This window comes from Marmota flaviventris, chromosome 9, assembly GCF_047511675.1.
Source record: "Marmota flaviventris isolate mMarFla1 chromosome 9, mMarFla1.hap1, whole genome shotgun sequence".
Lineage (NCBI taxonomy): Eukaryota > Metazoa > Chordata > Mammalia > Rodentia > Sciuridae > Marmota > Marmota flaviventris.
In genome coordinates, this window is record NC_092506.1 from 111534283 (window position 1) to 111557509 (window position 23227).

The window sequence follows — 23227 nt, forward strand, 5'->3', positions numbered from 1 at the left end:
GATGAAAAGGCCAGTTCCCTTTTGTCATTCATTCCAAACACAGCTTCAGTCTATCATGGGAAAAACAGCAGATAAATCCAAATTGAAGCACATTCTATAAAATACCTGGATAGTACTCTTTAAAATTTTCAAGGTCACAAAAACCAAGGACAGACTAAGAAACTTACAGATTGGAGGAGACTGAGGAGACACGACCACTGAATGCGGCATGGCACCTTCAAACAGAAAAAGAGTGAATGGAGAAACTAGTGATATTTGGACAAAACTCATTGTTAGTTAATAGCAGAAGAAAAAAAAAAAACACCAAAAAGATCCAAGAAAGAGAAGCATCTTAGGATAAGAGTTATAATACTCCGATTTCCTTTCAAAGGGACACAGACCTTCAAATGATGCTTGCAAGTTGTTAGGCGACTAACACTCCCCGAGTTCCATTTACTGTGGAATATGCCTGCCCTTGGAAGAGAAATGGGGAAGAGACACACTGCTCCTCAAAATACCCAGGGGACCTCTGAGTCTGCCTCATACAGGTGTAGGACAATTCCTGTGAGTCATGCTCAGACTGTTACCAATCAATGCAGGGAAGAACAGAAGATTTAATGTGTCTTAGTGGCAAGAGGAAGTGTAGCCAAAAATGAGGCATCTGGCCAATGAACTGCTAAGACCAGCCCCACCCCTTCTGATCCAATATCTTCCTGCATATATACCCTCCACTGTATGGCAGATACATTTGCAAGTAAATACCCTATTGTCAGTTTGCTGGTTCTATTTGCCTGTTCATTTGTCTTCTTTAAACAAGCACATGACCCTCCCTGCAGGACAGGAAAGGCAGCCTGAGATCCCCTTCTATTTAGAGAAACTGGTGCCTCGAAACTCTTGGCCACACCCCTAGACTTGGCTTTGGCAAGTTGATCACTAGGATCATTTCCTAAGATCAATGGTTGTCTCCCTGAGTTTATTAAAATACAGAAAGGATTTGATGACATTATGTTCTTTATATTTCATAATGTATTGGATAAATTGGAACCCTAAAAAGACAACCCTATTGGCTTGTGTAGGGTCACAGAGGGAGTGCACAAACAAGTAAGAAATGAATTTCCTGACTGCTTAATCAAACTTTTCTCCAACCCCTAACCCACCATTCCTTGCACTTAAAGGTAAGAATTTTCCATCTTTCCTGGGGTTTCTACGACTTCCTTATCCCAGTGGCTTTTCAAAGATATATGTTCAATAGGAAGAGATTATATGCTGCAGGTCCCCAGCCCCATGGTAGAGCTCCCTAGATGTTAAATGCTATTAGAGGCGATAATAACAATAATGTCGGTGGTGGTGGTGGTGATAATGATGATGGTCATAATGGGGCCTCCAGAACTTTGTTACAAAACCATTGCCATTATTATTATTGTATTTGCTGCAGCACAAAAATGATTTAAAGTGCTGCAGCTCAGAAAAGATCCCAATTCTCTTCTTACTTTGAGGAGCCAGAGAGAAATCTAACAAAGAGATGTTGAAAGGAACTCCTCCAGGTGGTCGAACATCACAACGCAGAGCTGCAGAGCTTGAAAAGCCACTCATCTCAGCAAATTTTCACTGTCATCATGTCTCCAAGGCCAGGGTAGCACTTGGTCACTTGAGAAGCTCTTAAGACTGTAGGGCAGAAATGAAGGAAGAAGCAGAGTTGGGATGGCCAGATTCAGGAAAAGCTGGAGATGCTGGACTTTAGACTGGCACCTAACAATAGTTGTGAGATTTTCAACAATAACCACCTGTGTGATTAGAGTACATTATGTCATACAGCCTTAACAAGCAACTCCTCAAATCACATTCATAGCATGTGTCCACGGTGTGTCTGTTATGGTTTGGATGTGAGGTGTCCCCTAAAAGTTCAAGTGTGAGACAATGCAAAATTTGGAGGAGCAATGATTGGATTGTAGCCTTAACCTAATCAGTGAACTGATCCCTAGTGGCATTAACTGAGTTGTAACTGGAGGCAGGTGGGGTGTGGCTGGAGGAAGTAGTTCATTGCGGGTGTGGCTATGGGATATGTACGTGAATCTGGTGAATGGTGTCTCTCTCTGCTTTCAGATCTTTGTATGAGCTGCTTTCCTTGACCACACTCTCCTGCCATGAGGTTCAGCCTCACCTCATGCCCCAAGAAATGGATCTGGCTATATATGACTGAGACCTCTGAAACCATAAGCCCTTAAATAAACTTTTCCTCCTCTATAATTGTTCTGGTCAGGTCTTTTTGTCACAGTAGTGAAAAAAGCTGACTAAAACAGTGCCATCAGGGGCTCTGATCCATTTCATCTTTATCCTCAGATCTGAACTGATGGAGGCCCACTGTTTGGACATTTTTAGATGAAGCAAAAGGAAGGTGAGAAAACAGCATGAGTTGCACCCTGGCTCATTAAGTCTTTCATTAGCAACTGACACGTGTCACTTCTGCTTGTATGCTATTGGCCAGAGCAAGTTACCTCTCTGCCCCTGGCTTTGTGTGATGGGGAGGTAGCCTCTCCAGTATGGCCCAAAGGGGAGAAGAATTGTAAATATTGATTAGCAGTAGTAATGCCTACTGGTTCCTTTATTCTATATGTCTGAGGTAGACAAGAGGAGGTGGTTCTATACTTCAAGCTTTAAAGCCTGTAGCAGATCTTGCAGATTTAGCACCTGGTCGAAATACCCTTCTGCTTTCCCACCTTTTCTAGGGTCTGAAAAATCAAACTGGACTTCCCAACTTCTCCTGCTTGTCTTTCTCAAGAAAGGCAAAGCTTCAGGAAGAGAAGCTACCTTGCTTGTCCTTTTGTACAGTTTGGAAACATGTTGAAAGGAACCCCTCACACATCACACTTTAAAGACAATATGTACCTTCGTGATCATCCAAGGATAGATGAGAAAAAGTCCAATTGCAGAGATGCTGACCTTGGTAATCTCAAACTGCTGAATCAAGGTCAATAGCCACTTATCTCTAGATTTCTTGTGATATGACATAAAGAATTTTATTGTACTGCATTAAAAAAAAAGAATTCCTGGCATAGAGTTGGCAGAAACTTTGGAGATCACAAGGTCTTTGTTGAACAGGTAAGAAAATTGAGACCCAAGAAGTTAAATGACATTCCCAAGACACAGAAAAATTAGCAGAAGTGCTGGTATAGAGATTACAAGTTTTGTGATTCTTTCATGGAACTTATTATTCCTTCTTTATTCTGAGTCTAAACCATTGCCATAACAGATCTCTCTCCATATTTCAGCTGATTTTTGCATTTTTCCTCTAGTCCCTAATCTCCCATCCCATTATAACCCCCTGTATCACCCCCGAGCTTTTTAAGTCTGGGTAAAAAAATCTACCTACAGAAGAAACACCATCTTCCCAGTCATAAGCCAGGCCATCTATGGCTACTTACTCATCAGGAAAATATAACCAGTCTGAGACAGGATGTATTACAATCCTCTAAGAAGTTTTCCATTTTCAAATTACCACTCAGATGTCAAGGGTAAGAGGAAAAGGCATCTGAAGCCTGCGTGCTGGGTACAGCTCATGCCACCACAGTGCATGCAATACAGCAGAGAATCATAATTGATTTCTAATGGCAGAGAACATTTAACCTGGCCGTGCGCAGAGAGGAACGGAATGAGGAGGAGAAAAGAAGTCGAGTTCCAGCTCCCACTTAAAAACTTCTTGAAGTCTAAATTAATTTGGTCCTATCTCACTTACAGGGAAAGTATCTATTTCACTTGCAGCTAAAGTGAGCGTTTGCTTAACCTCTTGGGGGATAGGCTACAGCTACACATAGACCTTTGCAAGAAGTGGCGCGGTTATCCAATTTCCCCCTAATTGCTCTAACAAGGATGAATTAGGACCTTCATCAGCAGGCCTGAGTGATCAGTTTGGAGTCAGCCATGGGTGGTGAAGCCAGTTATTAAACAAAACTACAATGTTAACTCCTAATAATACACAGTGAGGGCAAATTAAACAGAAGACAAATATGCCATACTGGTGACACTGGAGATTATGGTCTCAGACTTTATGTTTTAAAGTGATGCTATTATTAGCCCCATTGAAGTTCATTTCCAAAGCGTAATAGGGAAATAAATGTTCACTTGGACTTTCTGTGAAGTTAAAAATAAGCCATCTGATGAGGGAACACTGTATCCTGTTTAAATATCTTCTTGGAGTAGGTTCTACTTTGATATACATTAATTATTCCAACAGCATCACATCAAGAGAACTTCAAGAAAGCCACAGTCCCTTTGATACTTGTTGCTGGCTGAGGAGGACAGTGGCTACTACTGACATTGTTGTCCTTGCTTAAAAAATGTCCCTGTGCTTATCCAAGGCAGCACACAAGCAAACACTTCCATTTCTACACAGTTTTCCTCCAGCCACACCACCCTGGCACCAACTGCCTTTCTCAAGTATAAGTTACGCAGACATGCTGACTCTGGAAAGAGAGGACTATTGAAAATGCAATTTGAGTTAAATAAATTGGTCATACATCATGGGAGTGGAGGAGGGGAAAGAGAAACATTCTCATGTCTCATCAAAACCTCTGAAGCCCATACTGGTAGAACCTCGTTAATTTGCACTAAGAGCTGGGATTGACTTGACTAATTACTGAACTGTGAGCAGTGTGGATTAGAGTGTACGGGAGCAAACACAATTTAGAAAGCTGGGATCGTGCATCAAAAAAATGGACTTTATTGTACAATTAAAAACCTACTTGAACACTGACTGGAATGAAATCCAATAGTGGAATAAGTGCTTTAATAATAACACTTTCCAGAGTGAGGTCTCATGACAAGCCTTGGGAAAGGAACCTCAGAGCATGCCAGACTTTGCCTAGTCATTGATCCCTGTTCCACAATGGCTTGCCTGTCCTGGGCTACTCTTTTTCATCCTTTGAGGGAGAGCAGGTGTGGGCAAACCCTCTGCTCACCCTACTTCCATTACAATATTTGTGTTTGTGTATTAAGGTAGGGAGAGCACTTTGAACTTGGCTAAGTCAAGTACAAGCAAGAGGCCCATCTTTACAGCATCTGTTTTCCTTTCTCTGTTTTTATTTTCTATAGTCCCCAAGAAATCAGGATTATAGTTGTTTGTCTGATTCAGACACACCTGCTGGCCATTCACCACCTGAACCCACAAGTGGGTATTTGCACACGGCAGTGCATCCTGCCACAGAGGCAGTTATGACGTGGCCAGCAGAGGATTAGCACTTCAGGTGGGAAAAAGCAGCAGGGGCGGATGAAAATCTTAAGTAGCAAAGATCTTGTTTTCATCTCCAGAACTCTGGTAATAAAGGCCAGTGGCAATTCTCTTGTTAGTACTGATGTCTTGAAATGAATTACTTTCCTCAAAAACTTTTCAACTAGGCTTCAGCAATGGCTATCTGCTTTCTCCTCCATGTGTGCATGCACACCAACCTAGAGAAATACCACAAGCTAGACTGTGCTTCACACACTGTGACTTACTTGACCCTGCCTGTTTGCTTACGTGTCAAACTCTTAAACAACTTCCAGGATTGTGCTGGGCCAGGGACAGGCAGTGGGCAGCATGCTTTAGCTTCTTGAGAGTAGTTGGGGCTTCCACCTGACTTCCTAGAAGTTTGAGCACCCCAGGCAGCTGGCTGGCTACAGGGACATAGTAAATGAAATACAGTTTGCTTGAATGTGACTGTGCAGTGCAGAGTTACCAATCGTTCTATGACTATAGACTTGGTCAAGTGACATACCCAAAGGCATAGGATGTGACATGGCCGAAAATTTAAATATTCTGGCATGGCTTGGCCTCTTGCTCCTCTGCTATTCACCAAAGGAAGAGCTTACACCAGGTAGCTGCTGCTTCTTCAGCCTGGGTTCCATGTTAACATCTGCTCCTGCTCACTAACAGTCTCACAAAAGAGGAAAATCACTGTTATTGTGAGCCAGTGAAACTTTGAGCATCATTAGAATACCAAACCAACACAACAACCAAAACATGGGACCCTAAAATAAATCAGATAGAAAAGTCTGTCTCCAAGAAACTTGGAGACAAGCTAGGAAAATAAATTTATTAGCAAAACTAAGAGATAAAACATGATCAAAGCCCCCAAGCGAAGTAATATTGAGGGGGGCTCCTACCAATGTGGGTGTGGGATAAGCAGGAAGGAGGAGCAGAAAGCTTTACGGTGCATATGGCATTCAAGCTGGATCATGAAGCTCCGTGGTCTTGGTTCTCACAGAGGGATGGAAGCATATGGAAAGGCAAGGAATGGTTTCTGGGTGAAGGGGGGAGTATAAAAAAAAGGAAAGTCACAGGGACGAGAACCCTTGAGAAAGACTGTTACTGTCAGTTCCATTTTGGCAAATTCAAGAGACCATGGTCGGTCTATACCTTTTTCTATATAATGTTAATCTTCTTTGCCATTCGGATTTCCTAAATAATCTCCCAAGTTTGAGCCCAAATCTTGTTGAAATAGAGAAGTGGGACAGACATGGAACATTTTAGAAACCTAACTCGTTATATCTTTAAAGAGAAGTACATTTCTCCCTTCCACTTTGTACAGTGAATGGAATATGAAATTCATCTCAGAAAGCCCCAGAGATGACTCTATCGACTATCCTTTAAATAGAATTAAAATTGACTCAAGACATATCTGCAAATCTATTGAATTACATAGTCCACAATTGAGCTGCAGCTGGTCTTGCAGGAGGAAATTAAACAGACGAGGGGAGAAATAATATGGAGAGGCTGCTAGTGGATGCCGAGGTTTCCTGGAGAGGGAATGGAGGAAGGGATTGTGTCAAAAGTGAAATTTGTGTCAGATCATGAGACTTTTGATTGCTTTGCTATAAACCAATGGGGTCAGGTAATTTTTGTTCATTTATGCAAAGAAATAACAATAATTACTTTTGATTCTTCCCTTCAGACTTCAGGAAGTTGTGACTGAGTTTAGAATGGAAATCACCAATATTTCCATTGCTGTACACTTATCATGTTCATTTTCTATGCAAAGACTGGGGACACAAAGTAAGCAAGACATAATCTTTGTCACCACACATTTATTTTCTTTCTCCAATCATTATCTTTTATAACCCCTTCCCACCTGCTAACAGACATTTCTTGAATTCGTATTCAGTGCTGGTTACTCTTCTAGGCTTTGGGGATGTTGGTTATAGAAAGCATTACCTGAAAAGACATCAGCCTCTAGAGTGAGGCACAGGCCTGCTCTTGTAGGTCACACACTTTAAAGCAGAGTAGTGATGGACTTAACTTAGGTCCAGTCTGTTCCTACCAGAGACTGGTGGCATAGTGAAGAGGTGACAAGCCTCAGATACCCTGTGTTACAAGAATGGTGAGTTTGGGCTGAGGCTGCCTTAGATTTTTTTTTTTTTGTCATGTAGAAAACACTCAACTTTCTTTCTGTAACTATTATTATTATTATTTGAAGCAATACTGGCATTTATGGTGCTATGGCTTGCATATGGTTTGGTCTCCTTCAAGTTTGTGAGCTGGGGACTTGGTTTTCCATGTGGGAAGTGGTAGAACCTTTAAAGTAGTTTTTTGTGGGATTCTGAATTGGTTCTTGGGAGAACAAGTTGTTATGAAAGAATGAACCTGGCCCTTCCCTGAACTCTTTCTTCCTGTATAGCCATGGGATCTCTCTCTCTTTTGCATGCACTTCCACCATGGTGCCTTCTGCTGTGATGTGATGTGCAACTGAGGGGCCCTCACCAGAACCAAGCCGATGCCAGTGCCGTGTCCTTAAGCCTCCAAAACCCACAGTTAAATGAATCTTCTTTTAAAATACATTACCTAGCCTTAGGTACCTTGCTGTAGCAATGATAGACTAATACACACAGTAAACAAAGATTGGGTTAGGATTGAATTGTGCAATGGGGTCAGTCTTTGCCTGTGAAGCAGCAACTATGTATGCTCTGGGTTTTCTATTTGTAGAGAGAAAGATCACTTCACTAGGATGGTTCTATTTAAATATTCCACCACACCATACCACAACACCCACAGGCTTTTCTTCTTAATTTATTCCTTCACTTCAACAAATATTTATGGAATGTCTGCTATTGGTCAGGCTCTGATCCAGGCATGAAATAGTAAGCAAAGCTGTGGTCTCATGAAAAGGTTACAACAGCAAGTGACAGGTACTAAACAAGCAATTGTGAAGATAGATCATTAATTACAACTGTGGTAAGTGCTATGGTGTTATTATTCATGCAAAAACAGGTAGAAACCCAGATAGTGTCTATATTTTATGTTTTTGGTTCCCAGAGAAATCCAACATGGGTAATTGGGTTAGTTTTCCCACAAAAAGAACTTTGTTAGATAATACTTCCCTGCAAAAAGCACTAATGATACTCGTTTTGTTGTTGTTGTTGTTGTTTTTTAGTATTTTTTTCGACAGTTGTCATTGCAGTTGTGTGTCTTCCGGTGACCAAATGTCCTGGTTTGCCAGGTCTGAGGCATTTCCAGGACATGGAACTTTCATTGCTAAAACTGAGATGGTCCTGGGCATACTGAGATAGTTGGTAATCTTAGGATAGTGTGTGTGCATGTACAAACACATGTGCCCTTATGTACATGTGTATGTGTTAAGGCATGTTTTGTGAAGCCTCAGTTTCCTTATCCATGAAATTGGGAATGGGAAAACTAAGCTCCATTCCAGCATAAATGTCTGCTTCCTTATGAGTACCCCAAGAGGGTGTTTAGTCTGGGTATTCCATGGACTGGTGGGAGCACATTGATGCAGTTTTTGGTTTATGCACATTGGGTGGGGGTTGAATATGGCCTGTACCCACATGGATGTGTGTGATACCCAATGTGTGCAGCATAAAACACAACCCCTCCCCGTCATTTTCTATAAATTGCAGTTGAATATAATTTCTATGGGAGCTTTGAGCCCGATGCTAAACAGTTTAGCTCTCTTTGTGCCATACTAATCTACTGTACTTGATTGCAAATGGGCTGCCATTAGCCTTGTTGTTAGAGCTGGGAAATCTGTGTAATTGCTTAGTAATTTTTTTAAACTTTTGAATGGCGTGTATGCGTGTGTGGCTGTTCAGCGCCCATCTATCTATAGGCCGTCTAATGGGTTCCAATGGGAGTGTGTGCAGAGCACCTCGTGCCTGGAAACTCGCAAACTCATCAGTGCTTCAGGCATGAGTGGCATTTTAAGGGACCTTTACCAAGAATGGAATTAGCATGCACTGTCCCTCTGGAGCCTGTTAGCTTTTCGATTCTGACCCCCATGGTGAAAAATAAATGCATATAATTTAGTAGGAAAAAAATGTCTTTAGGGCATTTGAACTACTCGATTTTGCTCTATAAGACATTTTTTTTTTTTTAAAAGAATTGAGTCCCAAATGGCAGTGACCAAAACTAATATAGGTCACTATCATCCAAGAGTATAGGAATTTTCAGGAATGCTGATCTGCCAGGGCATTTACAATGGCACTTGACTTTCTATGGTCCAGCTTCTGGTTTGGGTTGGAGATACAGCTCAGTTGGTAGAGTGCTTGCTTTGCATGCACAAGGCTATGGGTTCAATCCCCAGCACCACACACACACAAAAATCTACAACAGGTCAACTAATAAGTGATGAATATAATGAATTGAGATAAAACAGTGTGGGATGCTAAGTTTTAAAAACAGATTATTTCCCAGAAAGCTTTGGTCTGGAGTAGGGGCTTCACTAGACTGAGACTTTCTGATTCATTTTGTCCAATTCCACTCATTCCTAATCTGTCTCCCTTATCTAAGTTCCTAAATTAATTGTTCTACTTATTTAGTGCATTTTCACATATTTTGCCTTGTATTGACTCTTGTTAAGTTCTTATTCAGTACTTATAACATCTAACTAACTGTAGAAATCTATGCTATGACCAGAACATAGACCCATCTATGTTTGCCACCCTGCTTTACTCAAAGCCTCTGTAGAACTAGGATCATCCATTCTAGTACAAACCCAGGTATGAAGCATGTTAGATCCAACTTTTTATTCTCTTTTTTAAATACTTCTTTGAGTGATGCTATGATGGAGGTGAGGGGATATATCAAATGGCAGATGTTAAACAATTTCGGAATCTCCTCCTTACCCTGAGACAAATCGTTTACTGAATATATTTTCTTTACAACTTTCTAGGACATTAAAGAGAAAAAAATAGGTTACCACCAAACTGCAATTGTATAGACTCCTTGTTATCTCGGAATTCATTAGCATAGTCGCCAGAATGGGACTTTACACGTATCTCTGAGAATTTTCACAGAATATACTGAAATGGTCTTCCCTGGCTTAGTATTTTATTTTTATGCATTTTATCAATAATTTTATTACTTTTTGCCGCCAAACCCTTTGCCCCATCTGGCCTTTAATGGAGGGAAACAGAGCTAAGATTACAATGCATCCAGATTTATATCCAAATACAATCTAGTTGCATTTGGAGCCCTAGAGAGTCAGTCAAGGCTATTATTGGCTGCCAGGATTTTTAGAAAATACATAAATCTCTTTTTGTGCCATAAATACATTTCTGCATTCAGAGCTCAGAGAGAGAGACCTCATTATACCACATCCTGAGAGAGGGAGAAGCACATCTCATTCCGAGTGACAGGTGACATGTTCTCTAGAAACATGTAAAAAGATTGCAAGCTAATTTAATTCCCTTCTCATTTTTAACCATAGTTGAAATAATTGTAGCTGTGCAAATGATGCTTGGTAGCTTGGAACATAGGGGTTTAAGTTAGGTTATTCCTATAGCCCAGATTGCCTTTGTGACCACATCTTGGTGGCAGAGGCCTTTGACAACATGCCCCTGTTTGCAAATGGTCTACCAAATCATAGATGAAAGTTCACTTACATGTCCATGAGAACTGGGTCTATTAAACTCAAATTATCCAGAATAAGGGTTTCTAACCACCATCTGCACAGTAGAATCCCCTGGGGAGTTTTAAAAATTACTGAAAAACTTGAGCCTCACCCTGCTCAAATTGTTTCAATTGGTCTTAGTGAGGTCCAGCATTGGTATTTGTTAACTGCACCCCAAGTAATTCTAATGAGCATCTAGGACTGAGAACCAATGATTTAGAGAAACCCCCAATTTATTGTGCATCAGAATCATCTGATTGCTATGCCCTGTCCCAGGGATGTTGACCAGGTACAGAGTGGGATCTTAGTGATGTTGCTGCCAGTCTGGGGTCCTGTTTTGAGAACCACTGACATATTAGGATTTTAAGGCATCAGTTATTATGAACATTTGGACTGAATTATAAATTATCTTGCAAAATTCTTTGCTTTCCACTTTATGTCAACCTATTCTATTAGTAATGACTCTAAGCAAATAATTAGTCATTTTCCTAAAAATGGACCTTCTGGTACATATCTTCCCACTCTAAATATCAAAACAAAGACTCAACCTTCCAAATGTCTCTATTTGGTTATGAATTAGAAAATGAAGACGACGAATTCTGTACTTTTGGGAGCATGTATACATGAAGTTCTTATAAAAGATGCTGCTGTTGAAATGCTCCCAAAAGAGCTTATCCACCTTACCAAGGCTGAAGAGATAACCCTGGAGAAGATAATGTTCAAAGACCTGAGGTCAGTTCCTTTTGATCCTTCCCTAAACCTCAGCATCAAATATTCAATAGGTGGGAAGAAACCTGTCTAGAATATGGAGTCTTATAAATCCCATCTTCTTCTTTCCACAGGGTTTTGGCCTTCAATACTGTTCCTCATCCAGGGATCTGTGCATCCAAATAATGGCAGCCAGAGGAGCTGTTTCATATCTTAGAACCTCTTAATATCCTCTTAAATTCTCTCTAGCACTCTTAATGTTGCCTAGCAGCAGGGTCCTCAAATAATAGACACCCTTTTAGATCAGAATCATAGCCTTGATGAATGTTGCTATGTTTTCAGGAACTGAAGTCAGAGCAGGGGCTATGACTCAGTATATATAGGAATAAAGGCCCCTCTCTACCTTCACCTACTAAAAGAAATTAAATAGGGGAGAGATAAGCCTGCATTTGCAAACCATTATGGGGTAACTGGGAAGTGATTCCCAATTTAAAATACATTTAGTTATCTTTGAGTTTCTTGACCTACTTTGTATTGGGCTCACAGAAATCCTAGCAAGGAGAGCTCGCTCTTTGATATTGAAATGGTGTTTATTGTGCTCATCTCTGAAGCCCTCCCACATCCATTCAACAGGCAGAAAGTGGACTTGAAATAACACAGTAGCCTCACTGGGGCTGAATGACTCACAACTGAAGTAAGAGGGATCACTTACTACCAACTAGTTTCAAGAGGATGGTCAGGCAACAAGGGAGGAAACCCAGAAGAATCTCATATTCTGTGTAGCAGAAAAATATGCTGCTGTGGCCTGTATTGCCCTTAGACCCCACAAGACAGGCCTCTCCTGGGCTTTGCATTTTAGTGTAGCCCTTGATCATCACTGTGTGTTCAGTTCACCTGGGAATCTTGTTAAAATGCAGATTCTGAATCACTCATGTGATGTAGTTGATGCTCATCCATGAACTACTTTTTAAGGATTATAGAAATGCTACTTATCACCATGGAGGTAAGGGTCTGTGGGGCTAAGGAATAGAGCACACCCTGAGCCTGCATCCTTTTCTAGGTCATTCTGTGGGTACCCTGAATCCCCAATTTTTTCACCCATATATCTCTTAGCTTACTTGTGGTACCTGAAAGGGCCTCTTCTCTGATTTGTCTTTGGGAAATGTATCCTGCCACTGCTGTGCACACCACTGGGCCTGTGGATGACCGGGATGGCTGTTGGCAGTGGGCATGAATAGAGCTTGAGAGTGCCAGACTGGGGTTCACAGACTTGTGTCAGAGGTGCTTGCATTGTGGATCAGAGCCAGAGATGGGAAGAGAAGAGGTATGGGCTAGGTGCCAGTTCTTTATTTACTGCTGTGTTGCAACACAGAAGAACTCAGAAGAACACCATAATACTAAAATCAAATCTGACCCTTGGGGTCACTTTGAGTTATATTTTTTAAGGTAGGAGAAATAACCAAATTTCAATTAGTAATTTATTAAAGTGTTAAACTTGTTGGTCTTCAAGTCTCTTATCCACATAATCCATTAAAAGAACTTCAAAGAGAAACGTAAATACAGATCTTTCTGTCCTTTCTAGGGAGTGTATATGTGTGTGCGTGCACACACGCGCATGTGTATGTGTGAGAATGAGAGAGAATGAGAGAGAGAGAGAGTGTGTGTTCGTGAGTGAGAGAGCAAGAACGAGCTGGTAAGGTGTTGGGAAATGGAGAATAGTGTGAAAAGACCACTGTGCTTTGTGGTTTTTTTTTGAGTGTGCTTTTTTTGTGTATGTGTGTTTGCAATGCTAAGAGAGTATGCATAGCAAGCAAAAATGAGCTGACAAACTATTATGGACAGGGCTGAGGAAAGACTAGACAGACCACAGTGGGAAAATTTCAGTGGACCAGGTTGGGTCTCCCCAACACTTAAGAATATGTCATGTTCATCCTTGGTGCACAGATCTACCTGTGACCCATTTAAATAAATTTCTTCCTTAGCTCATCACCAAAAATTAAGCTAGGAAGCATGTTAGAGTTACCACAAACTACTCAGGTCCAAGTTAATATGGTGGAATTCAGCAAGTCAGCAACAATATCTGAAGGCTAAATGATGATGACCACCTTCACTTGTGTTCTCAGAGTATCTAGGTAACTCACATGGAATTGTATTATTTGATCCTGACAGCAATTAGAGCAAGGTATTATTTGTCCACCCAATAGGAAACAGACTCAAAGAGGTAGAGAGCTTTCAGGAAGCAGCCTACCTTTCCTCCACTCTGAGACAGCAAACTCCTTGAGGACCAGGGCTATCTTCTACTTTCCTATGATGAAGACTGTGTTAGGCTCAATAAATACTTGCTGAATTGAATTGAATTGAGAATAGAATTTGTGTCTACTTTTCCCCTCAGGGCTTACTGACAGAACTAATGCTTCTAAATTCCTCTGAGATCATTCTTTCCAAAGGCAGTTCCCAGGAGGGAATCAATGACTCCAGTCCCTATGGGGAATTGATGATTTCCTAAGGATTTCTAGGACTGTGAGCTATCCTGTTTCACTGGCATCTGTTGTGTGTCAGGCAAGACTATGCTAAGAAAGAGGTCTCCTCAAAGGCAAATGAAGTCCAAATGGAAGATAAGCAGATTAAAAAATAAAAACTCTTTTACAATAGCTACATAATAGATTAAAACTGCCCCAAGTATGAATTACCTACTGCTACTCTCCTCCATCTAAGTATAGCTAGCTTTGCTTTTTCTAGAAGTGTCCCTATAGCTAGAGCCTGTGTGTAATTGAACTTCACCATCACAAATTTTATAATTTTTTAAAGACTTATCAAAAAATAAGTTAGCTGATGCTTATCATACCTAAGGATTGTTGCAAGTATTTTATTAGCTAAAGTATCAGAAACTGTCTAGTTTAGAGTCAGACATATAGAAAACATTACTTAATATTTCATTTCAAATATTTATCTATCAGAAAAGATACTAGTAATTAACAACCATGTAGCAGTACCAGATACAACCATGATGATCATCCCTGGATACTAACTCAGCCTCAGGTATTTAATAGTTCATTCACATTACATGGTTTTAATGGTCGCTAAGGCAGGACTAGTTAGTAGTTATTTAAGTCTTTTATGGATGTAGTTCAGCTTAGTATCAAGGGACGTACATGATGATCATCCCTGGATACTAACTCAGCCTCAGGTATTTAATAGTTCATTCACATTACATGGTTTTAATGGTCGCTAAGGCAGGACTAGTTAGTAGTTATTTAAGTCTTTTATGGATGTAGTTCAGCTTAGTATCAAGGGACGTATAAAAGTCACTATTAATCTAGAATATTTGTAATGCATATGCTGTCATTCTGGATAATTTAGGTTCCCTTTACCGTCACTATTACTGTCCCTGTACTGCTTGATATAAAACCGTCTGAGAATTCCAGGCCCAAACAGCTTAGAATAGATTCCAATACATTAAAATAAAATCTGGCTTCAAGATCCTATTTTTTCCATGTTTTAGCTATACAATTCTCATTGAGACTGATCTATAGTTTTCTGATCTTAAAATGAGAAAAATAACAAGATCAAACTCATAGAATTGTTTAAAGAGGACATAAATAAAATATACTGGGTGAGAAAGTATTTTGTAAACTTTGGTAAGGCGCTAAAGAAAATGTCAGGTTATTATTGTTGTAAATGACATTTGTCATACTTGTCTGACTAGGATGTTTTAAAAGACTTTGATATTGCTGGATGAGAGGTTCCAAATAAACACACACTCCTACTTTCAGTTAGTTTGGGTCAGAAATTCATCTGATCCAAAATTTATTTGGGGGTTTTGAACACCCAGCCAATTTCTGTCACTAATTGGTTGATATCACTATGCTATGAAGTTTCACACTTTCATAACATTTCTGGCAGGATGAATTCCCTGAATCTGATCAGAATCATTTAGCGAATGTACACACAAAAATGTAAATTGCTTCCAGTGTTTAAAAAAAACCCTCACATTTATTCAAACCTTTGAAGTGACTATTTCTAATAAAAGATGATTCCCTTGGGAAAGCGTGAAGTTTGAAAGTTTAGTTTTGTTTGAATTATTTGTATGCAGAGATCCCTATGGGCGAAACAGAAAATAGCTATTTCCCTGCTTGTTATTAGAGGGGAAGAGAGTATATTTTCCATAATCAAAAATAACTGATTATACAGAAGAACACTTTTTTCCACATTTGGTCTGCTCTGTAGCTTCTTAACACCTACCTCTTTAAACTTCTAGGTGAGAAGGGACTGCACATCTCTGGGATCACAAAGTCCTCAAGGATCTAGATTCAGTACAAGATACACTGTGGTGGTTCCATGAATATTTATTGACAATGACTGTAATAGTGATAACATTAATTAAATGGCATTATTAAGAATTATAAGGCTGAAGTTAAGCTGTGTATATGATACTGGAAGGGATGCTGGGCCTAGGATTCTTTGATGCATTTGTCTAAAAATTAAGGCAAGAAAGAGAGCATACAAGGTTTGCTGAACTGAAATTGTCAATTGATGAGGCCCAAATTCCTTGGATAACTGCTTCTGCTGAACTTCTTGAAGAATCAACCTCACGGGGGAGTAAAACTGAACAAGCATTTTGAGCATACAACTTCAACAAATATTTCGTGAATTAATTAGTGAATAAATATTCAGTGTTGCCGGGCACAGTGGTGTATGCCTATAATCCCAGCAGCTCAGGAGGTTGAAGCAGGAGGATTGGGAGTTCAAAGCCAGCTTCAGCAAAAGTGAGGTGCTAAGTAACTCAGTGAGCTCCCGTCTCTAAATAAAATACAAAATAGGGCTGGGGATGTGGCTCACCTGAGTTCAATTCCTGATATCTCCCCTCAAAATAAAATAGCCAGTGTTGTCCATATTTCATGTTTTCTTCTCTCTTCTTTGCCATTTTCAAAGTAATTCATCAACTATCCAATCACATAAAGAAAAAAAAAAACAACACCAAAATACATTGAGTATGTCTTGTCCTATAAATGTGTATACCTCCAAACAGAACCTAAAAGGTGATTTCCTAGTAACAAGTCTCTTGGTAACCTACAGAAATATTACAGTGTACCTGTTAACATTCTCCTGTGTAAGTTGCCCTTGAAAATACAGATAGAATCTAATTGGCAGAGACAAGGTCATGAGACTAGGGTTGAAAAGAAATTCTTCAGCTAAGGGTAATAAGGTGAAGGACAGTCAAGGTGAAAATGAATGTTTAAGAAGTGCAAAGAAACCTGGATAAATATAAGCTGGATGGGGAAAAAAATTACCCCATATCTTGAAATGGATGGTGACCTCTTTGGAGAGGTCAGTGTTCACTGATTGTGCTTCTCTGAACTCTGAGCCATTGTTTCACAACCAGAAATGTACCTCCATCTACCCAGTGCTGTAGATGTGAGACAAAAATGGCAAATAACTAGTGTGTCATCCCATTGTCTCCGAGGAAGAGGGCTGGGGTGTGCTTCAGTTTAGGTTTTAAATCACTCTGGTGATGGAGACTGCTTTGGGGAACGACAGGCCATTTACTGGACATCCAAGCATGTATGTTATAGCCAATGGATTCTTCACAGTTTCTTCCTGTTCTTTGCATTCTCCTTCTTTTAAATCTCACTAATTACTCCCTTTGTTCCTGGCACTGGTATCCTTGGCATGTCTCAGATATTAGTCACTTAGCAAGATCACACACACACACAGACACACCACACACACACACACACACACACACACACACACACATTTCTTCTTACAACCGTTCCTTGGAAGACAGATCCTCACTCATTGGTGATTGTAGAGAATAGAAGCCTCTCTGAAGATTGACAAAATGACCTTTGGACAAGCCATAGTTTGTGTCTCCGTTTTCACTCATCAGGTAAAAGTTTTATTGATTATTATTATTTTTGTCTTATAAAGCTTTCTGTGATTTATTGAATGAAAACAAAACAGAACAAATGAACAACTACTACGATCACTAGGTTGCCAAAATAGCTGCATGGCTGCAACTGCTATTATGACAGCACTTTAAGGAAAAGGTACCTGAACCCTACTGACTATTTACCTTTTGAAGTTGCTATGCTTAAAAGGTACATTTTCTTTCAATGTTAATAATTAAAGTAAATTCCAAGTGCATAACACAGGCTCTTCAAATAAGCATACACAGAGAAACTTTTCTTGATGACTTTTTTTTCCCCTTTCCCTTTTTAGTATTCTATGGAGCACTCTAATCTTTGTACTACAAAACAGTATTCTTTAAGATTCAGAACTTGCCAACTGTTGGATAAGATGTAATAAAGTCCCCTGTTGTAATAAAGCACCCTGCTGACACAGGCAGGGATCTAAAAGGAATGGGAGAGAATTAAAGTCTTCTGGCTGCAGGTTTGTATTCTTTCCTAGAAGTGGAATCCAGGACCAGGAACCCGTTGCTGCTCGTGACTGTCTCTTAAAGAATGACCAAGTTCTGAGGTTCCTTGTCTTGGGGAAAGAGAAAACAGATGAAAACATAGGGAACATGATTCCGGCCATGCAGATTAAACAGCTGATGGCCTTGTCATCGCTGCTACTATCTGTTGATAAAATATCTCTTGAAACAGAAAAAGAGATGAAGGAAAGCCATAAAGCCCAAACCCCAGGCTTTCCTCCTCAAAAAGAGAAAGAGAGGGAAACAATTACAGCCCGCCATCTTGGGAGTGCAATATCAGCTAATTCTGCCAAGGTAACTGGGTTTTGAATGGTTAAGGTGAATGCTCTGTGGCCCACTTCCTTGTTGTCCTTGGATACTCAGGTTGGGGTATAGCAAGGACAACACTTAAGCTCTTCTACTAGAGTCTATAAGAAAGAACTGCACATATAAAATTTGGCTCAACATCTTTTCATCCAAACAAATTCTTTCTTCTGATATTATCCATATTAAATTCTGTCAATTTATTCAATTAACAGAATTCTTTTTTCTTCAAACACTTCCATGTGAAATCTTTGCATTATTCCTGAGATTTCCATTTTTCCAGGTGCAGTCACTTATGAAGGTCCCTCAAACTTCTTCCTGGGTGATGTCTACCCATCATCCACCTCTACTTCCTCACCACTCTTATCCTCTCCCTCAGGGCTTCATGGAGGATGATTCAAAGATATACTAACTGTTTCTCCCCATCTTTTGGAGGTTCTCTTCCTCTGATTGGTCCTGAACACCCACCACCCTCTATTTATCTTGGCCCTGTAGACCAGTTCTCTAATTATGGGACTATGATTGCTTCTCATAATACATACTACAGATTTTTGGTCTTTTTTTTTTTGTATGTGTGTGTGTGGTAGAATCATCTAAAGGAAAATATTAATGTAGAGCCCAAATAAAATTTAAGAATGCAGAAGTGTTCTGTTTATGGGATTTGGAGAAGGAAACCCAGGGAAATTCTTGGCACCTATATTGCCTCTTTTTAATTTAATTTAATTTAATTTGTTTTATTTTTTGCTGGGGATTGGGCTCAGGGCCTTGCACACACTAAGCACGTACTCTACCTCTGAGCTGTACTTGAGCCCTTTGCTGTATTATTATTATTATTAGTAGTAGTAGTAGTAGTGGAGATTTTAGCCCAGTGGTGCTTAACCACTGAGCCATATTTCCCACCCTGTTTTTCATTTTTTATTTTGAGACAGGATCTTGCTAAGTTGCTGAGGCTGTCTTTGAACTTGTGATACTTCTGTCTCAGCCTCCTGAGCTGCTGAGATTACAAGAGTGTGTCACTATAGCTGACCCTCCACTACCTTTTTGATGGTTTCTGAGATCCTTATAGATCCCAATAACTCAGAATGACACCATGAGAACTATTGTCCAGCCATGGGAAAGCAAAATTGCCAGTGTTCTCATCTGCAAATTGGAGCTAATAATGGAAATGTACATTAATCAGCTTTTTGTTAACAAAATACAAGAGTAAAACAACTAGAGGAGGAAAGATTTATCTTGGCTCATGGTTTAAGAGGTTTTCTGTCTATGGACAGCTAACTCCATTACTTTGGGCCTGCAGTAAGCATGGCAGTAGGGAAGTAGGCAGGTAGAGAGGAAGAGTTCAAAGAGAGATATAGTCCCCAGGGGCACTCCCCCAAGGACCTACTCTTTTAAACTAGGATTCTCTTACAATTTCCACCATCTCCAAATAGTTCATTCAAATTATGACTCTGTCAGTGGATCAGTCCACTGATGAGGTCAGAACCTTCATGATCCAATCATTTCCTAAAAGCCCTAACTGAGAACATTGCTGCATTGGGGACCAAGCCTTCAACACAAAAGACCTTGGAGGATATTCCAGATCTAAATTATAACAGCACCTTCCCGGTGTGTGGTCACATGTTACACGCTTTGAGTAATGTCTGACAAGCAAATGTTTCATGAAAGATAGCTGTTAAGGTCATATTGCATTACTGTGTCCCTGTTGACCTTCTTCCCTAACAGCTGTGCTCATAGTGTCCACCTTCTTTCTCACTTCTCTCCACCTTCTTGAATCTAGAACCATAAATTGGTAATCCCTACCTCACCAACCTGGACTGATGTCCAAGAGCAGATTTTCAGTGATGCCTGACATGTTACTAAGTGAAGGAGCGGAATCAGGGTGCTGATTGCAACCTGTGGACACTGGATGAAGAGCAAATGCTGAGAATCCAGACCTCGAAATGGAAAGGTTCATAGCTTCCCTGGTACACACTTGTAGGAGAGAGGCAGTTCTGTTAGTAATGGTTAAATATGTATGGGGGTCTCACATACAGGTCTGTCACTCACATAGTTCCCCTGAGGCCTGATAGGCTAAGAATAGCATGACAGAAGCCGAGCAACCCTGCCTCAGTGGGGAGTGCTAACCACCTAAGCAGGACCTGCTAAGAGGATTCTGAACCAGCTTTTTTTTAGGAGCAATTATGGTTGAAGAGACTAGGAGCGAGGTCCAAGACATTTCTTCCTCCTCTCAAAGCAGATGAGAAATCTTGCATGGGGCTTCTCAGAGAGCCTCAGGACCACCCTAGAGCCTGGAAAAACCCAAGGGCTGGTGTTTTATTTCTGCCTGAGGAAGACTAATAGACAAAAAAGGCTCTTGGGAGTGACCTCCCTTCTCATGACATAAAAGGAGTGTTTTCTCAAAGCCCAAATGTGAGCTCCGCAGGGAAGGTGGGCTGGGGATATTTACAGGAGATTTTTCTGGGAAAGGGCAAAACCCCTACAGAGAGAGCCAGGTGGCTGGGTTTCTGGGAGTCCTGCACAGTCTTGAGAGCAGGTACTTTACTCCTACCAAGGGAGATGGCTTTGGTGGTCTCAGCAGGAGGGTTAAAAAAGTGAAACAAAACCAAATAAATACAGTGAAAAGTCTAGCAGCTGTGTATTTCCATGTCCTTGTCCAGGTACTACTGTCCCTTCCATGAAAAATCGTTTCTTCTCAATGTTTCTCACATTGGGCAAGGAGTGCAGGCAGGGAAAGTTGGAAGAATTATCCAAGTTAGAAGAATTGTCAAGACTCCTTAAGTTGAAAGAAGTTTGAGGTTCTGATGATTGCAGTGGGCTGGACGTTTTCATTACAAATTGAGACTCTCCTTGTCACTAAAAGGAGCTTGAATAGCTGGAGGCTTCCCTGAGATTTTATCCCAGGGATAGAGAAGACCAATCCAGAATGATTTTCTAAAAGTACTGACAGTTGACCAGGGATTGTGCAAGAAGTCATTTGCACTTTTGGTTGTATTTTACCAATTACAATTATGAAAGTCCCCCTTGTCTTGCTAATCACTTAACCATTCTGAGCCTGTCTTCGTTTCTTCATCTGTGAAATGGGCGTAATGCTAGTGCCTATTTCCTAGAGGTCTTGTAAGGGTTGAGATAATGCTTATAAGATATTTACTAAGATATTGATGACACAGTGAACATTTAATGAACATGAGCTACTCTTACGATTATCTATTTCTCATCCACTTTTACTCATTCCCACATCTTTCAATCCAGGCACACTTTCTCTCCTTCCCCACCTCCTACCAGCAAGCACAGGGGATGAAACAGCACGGACCTGATTTATTTCTTTATTCTATAAAACTCTTAGAACATTTAGTATTCAATAAACATGTGTCGAATGACTGATATAAAAGTGAAGCAAGCACAGGTTCTGCTCTGAAGAGCTCATTACTAAGTTAAAAATAACTATAATAAATCTGAGTGGCAAATGCCATAAAAAGTATAGACAAAGCCCAAGTTCAAAGGGATGATATTCCATCTAGCTCTGGTTATTGTGAGATGGAGAATTCAAGACTCCTGGAGTGATTTACAGTTGAATGTTCATTCATTTGCTCACTCATTCATCCTTTCAACAAACATTTGAGTGCCTAGTCCCTGTCTGCAGTATCCTAGCCGCTGGTTATAACTGAACAAGTCAGATATAGATTGCTTCTTAGGATTTTGAGGGTTCCTTGCTCAAGGAGATAGGTTAAGAGTGAGCCTCAGACTGGAAGAACACAGCTCATTAATGTGGGCCAGAAGTTCATGGTGAAATTCATGCTTCTTGTGCATGTCTGCGTCAGCCAGGAGAAGGCAGAAAGAGACCAAGGCCTGACTGGCCACAGGATGACTGGCCAGATTATCAGCAACCCCTAACAGTCTGCAGGTTGTAAGACACACCCAGGCCAAGGTCATTCCAGCAGGAGAGCCTAAATCTAACTGGCATTAAAGAGAAGCAAGCAAGGGCAGAGCCTCAACTGGAACAAATTCTCTGTTTTGCAGAGAAAGATGTACCTCCTTCTCTTCCTTCCTGTATTTCCTCTATGAGATATTTGGTGTCCTTTCTAAAAGTACTGACAGTTGACCAGTGAGGCGGCAGGGCTGGGTGTCTGTGCTGTCAATATGCAGGCCATCTGTCTGTCAAGCTGTCAGCCCTTATGAAGTTTCTGCTGGAGCCGCCTGGACTGGATCGAAGGCCGCTGTGCACAGTGGCCTTTCTGGAGTTGGTGGGCAGTGGAGAGGATTTGCCCATGGCAATTATGTAGCAGATGACCTTGATAACTTCAGCTTTCCTTCCTGACCTGGGGAATGGCCCATTGCATTCCTCTGTTTAACCCTACCTGTCCTCCCCGCATCTGGGGGGACACTTGTGGCTCAAGTCGCAACAGTTTCCTCTGCCCTTTACCCTGTCCTTGGGTTTTAATAGTATTTTTTTCCTTGAGGAAGACCATAGTTTTTCAGTCAAGGTTTCAGATTTTTTAAATGACCCCAGCTATTGACCATTAGGCGTAATGTAAACCTTTCTTGTTGGTGCTGAGCCAGCTTGATAGATAATCATTTTTCTGCCATTTATATGTGTTTCAGGGAAATGTGTATTTATTGACCATTCTCTGAGAATAGAGTATCAAGCAAAATTTTTATTTAAAAGGTGCATTATCCCTCATAGATTGGCATCCACATTTGGAAACAAAAAGAACAACTATGTTAATAACAGAGCTGTAGGTAGCTATTGGGATGCATGCATTGATATACTCAAAAATTTCCTGACAACATTCCAAATGGGAGGAGAGGGCTGGGGTAGAGAAGAGTAACTTGACCTACGAACCAGAAACCTGGGTTCTTTCTCCATCTTTTCCCTTTAGGGTGACTTTGATTTAGAATATGTGGAAAAAAAGTGATATCATAATAAATG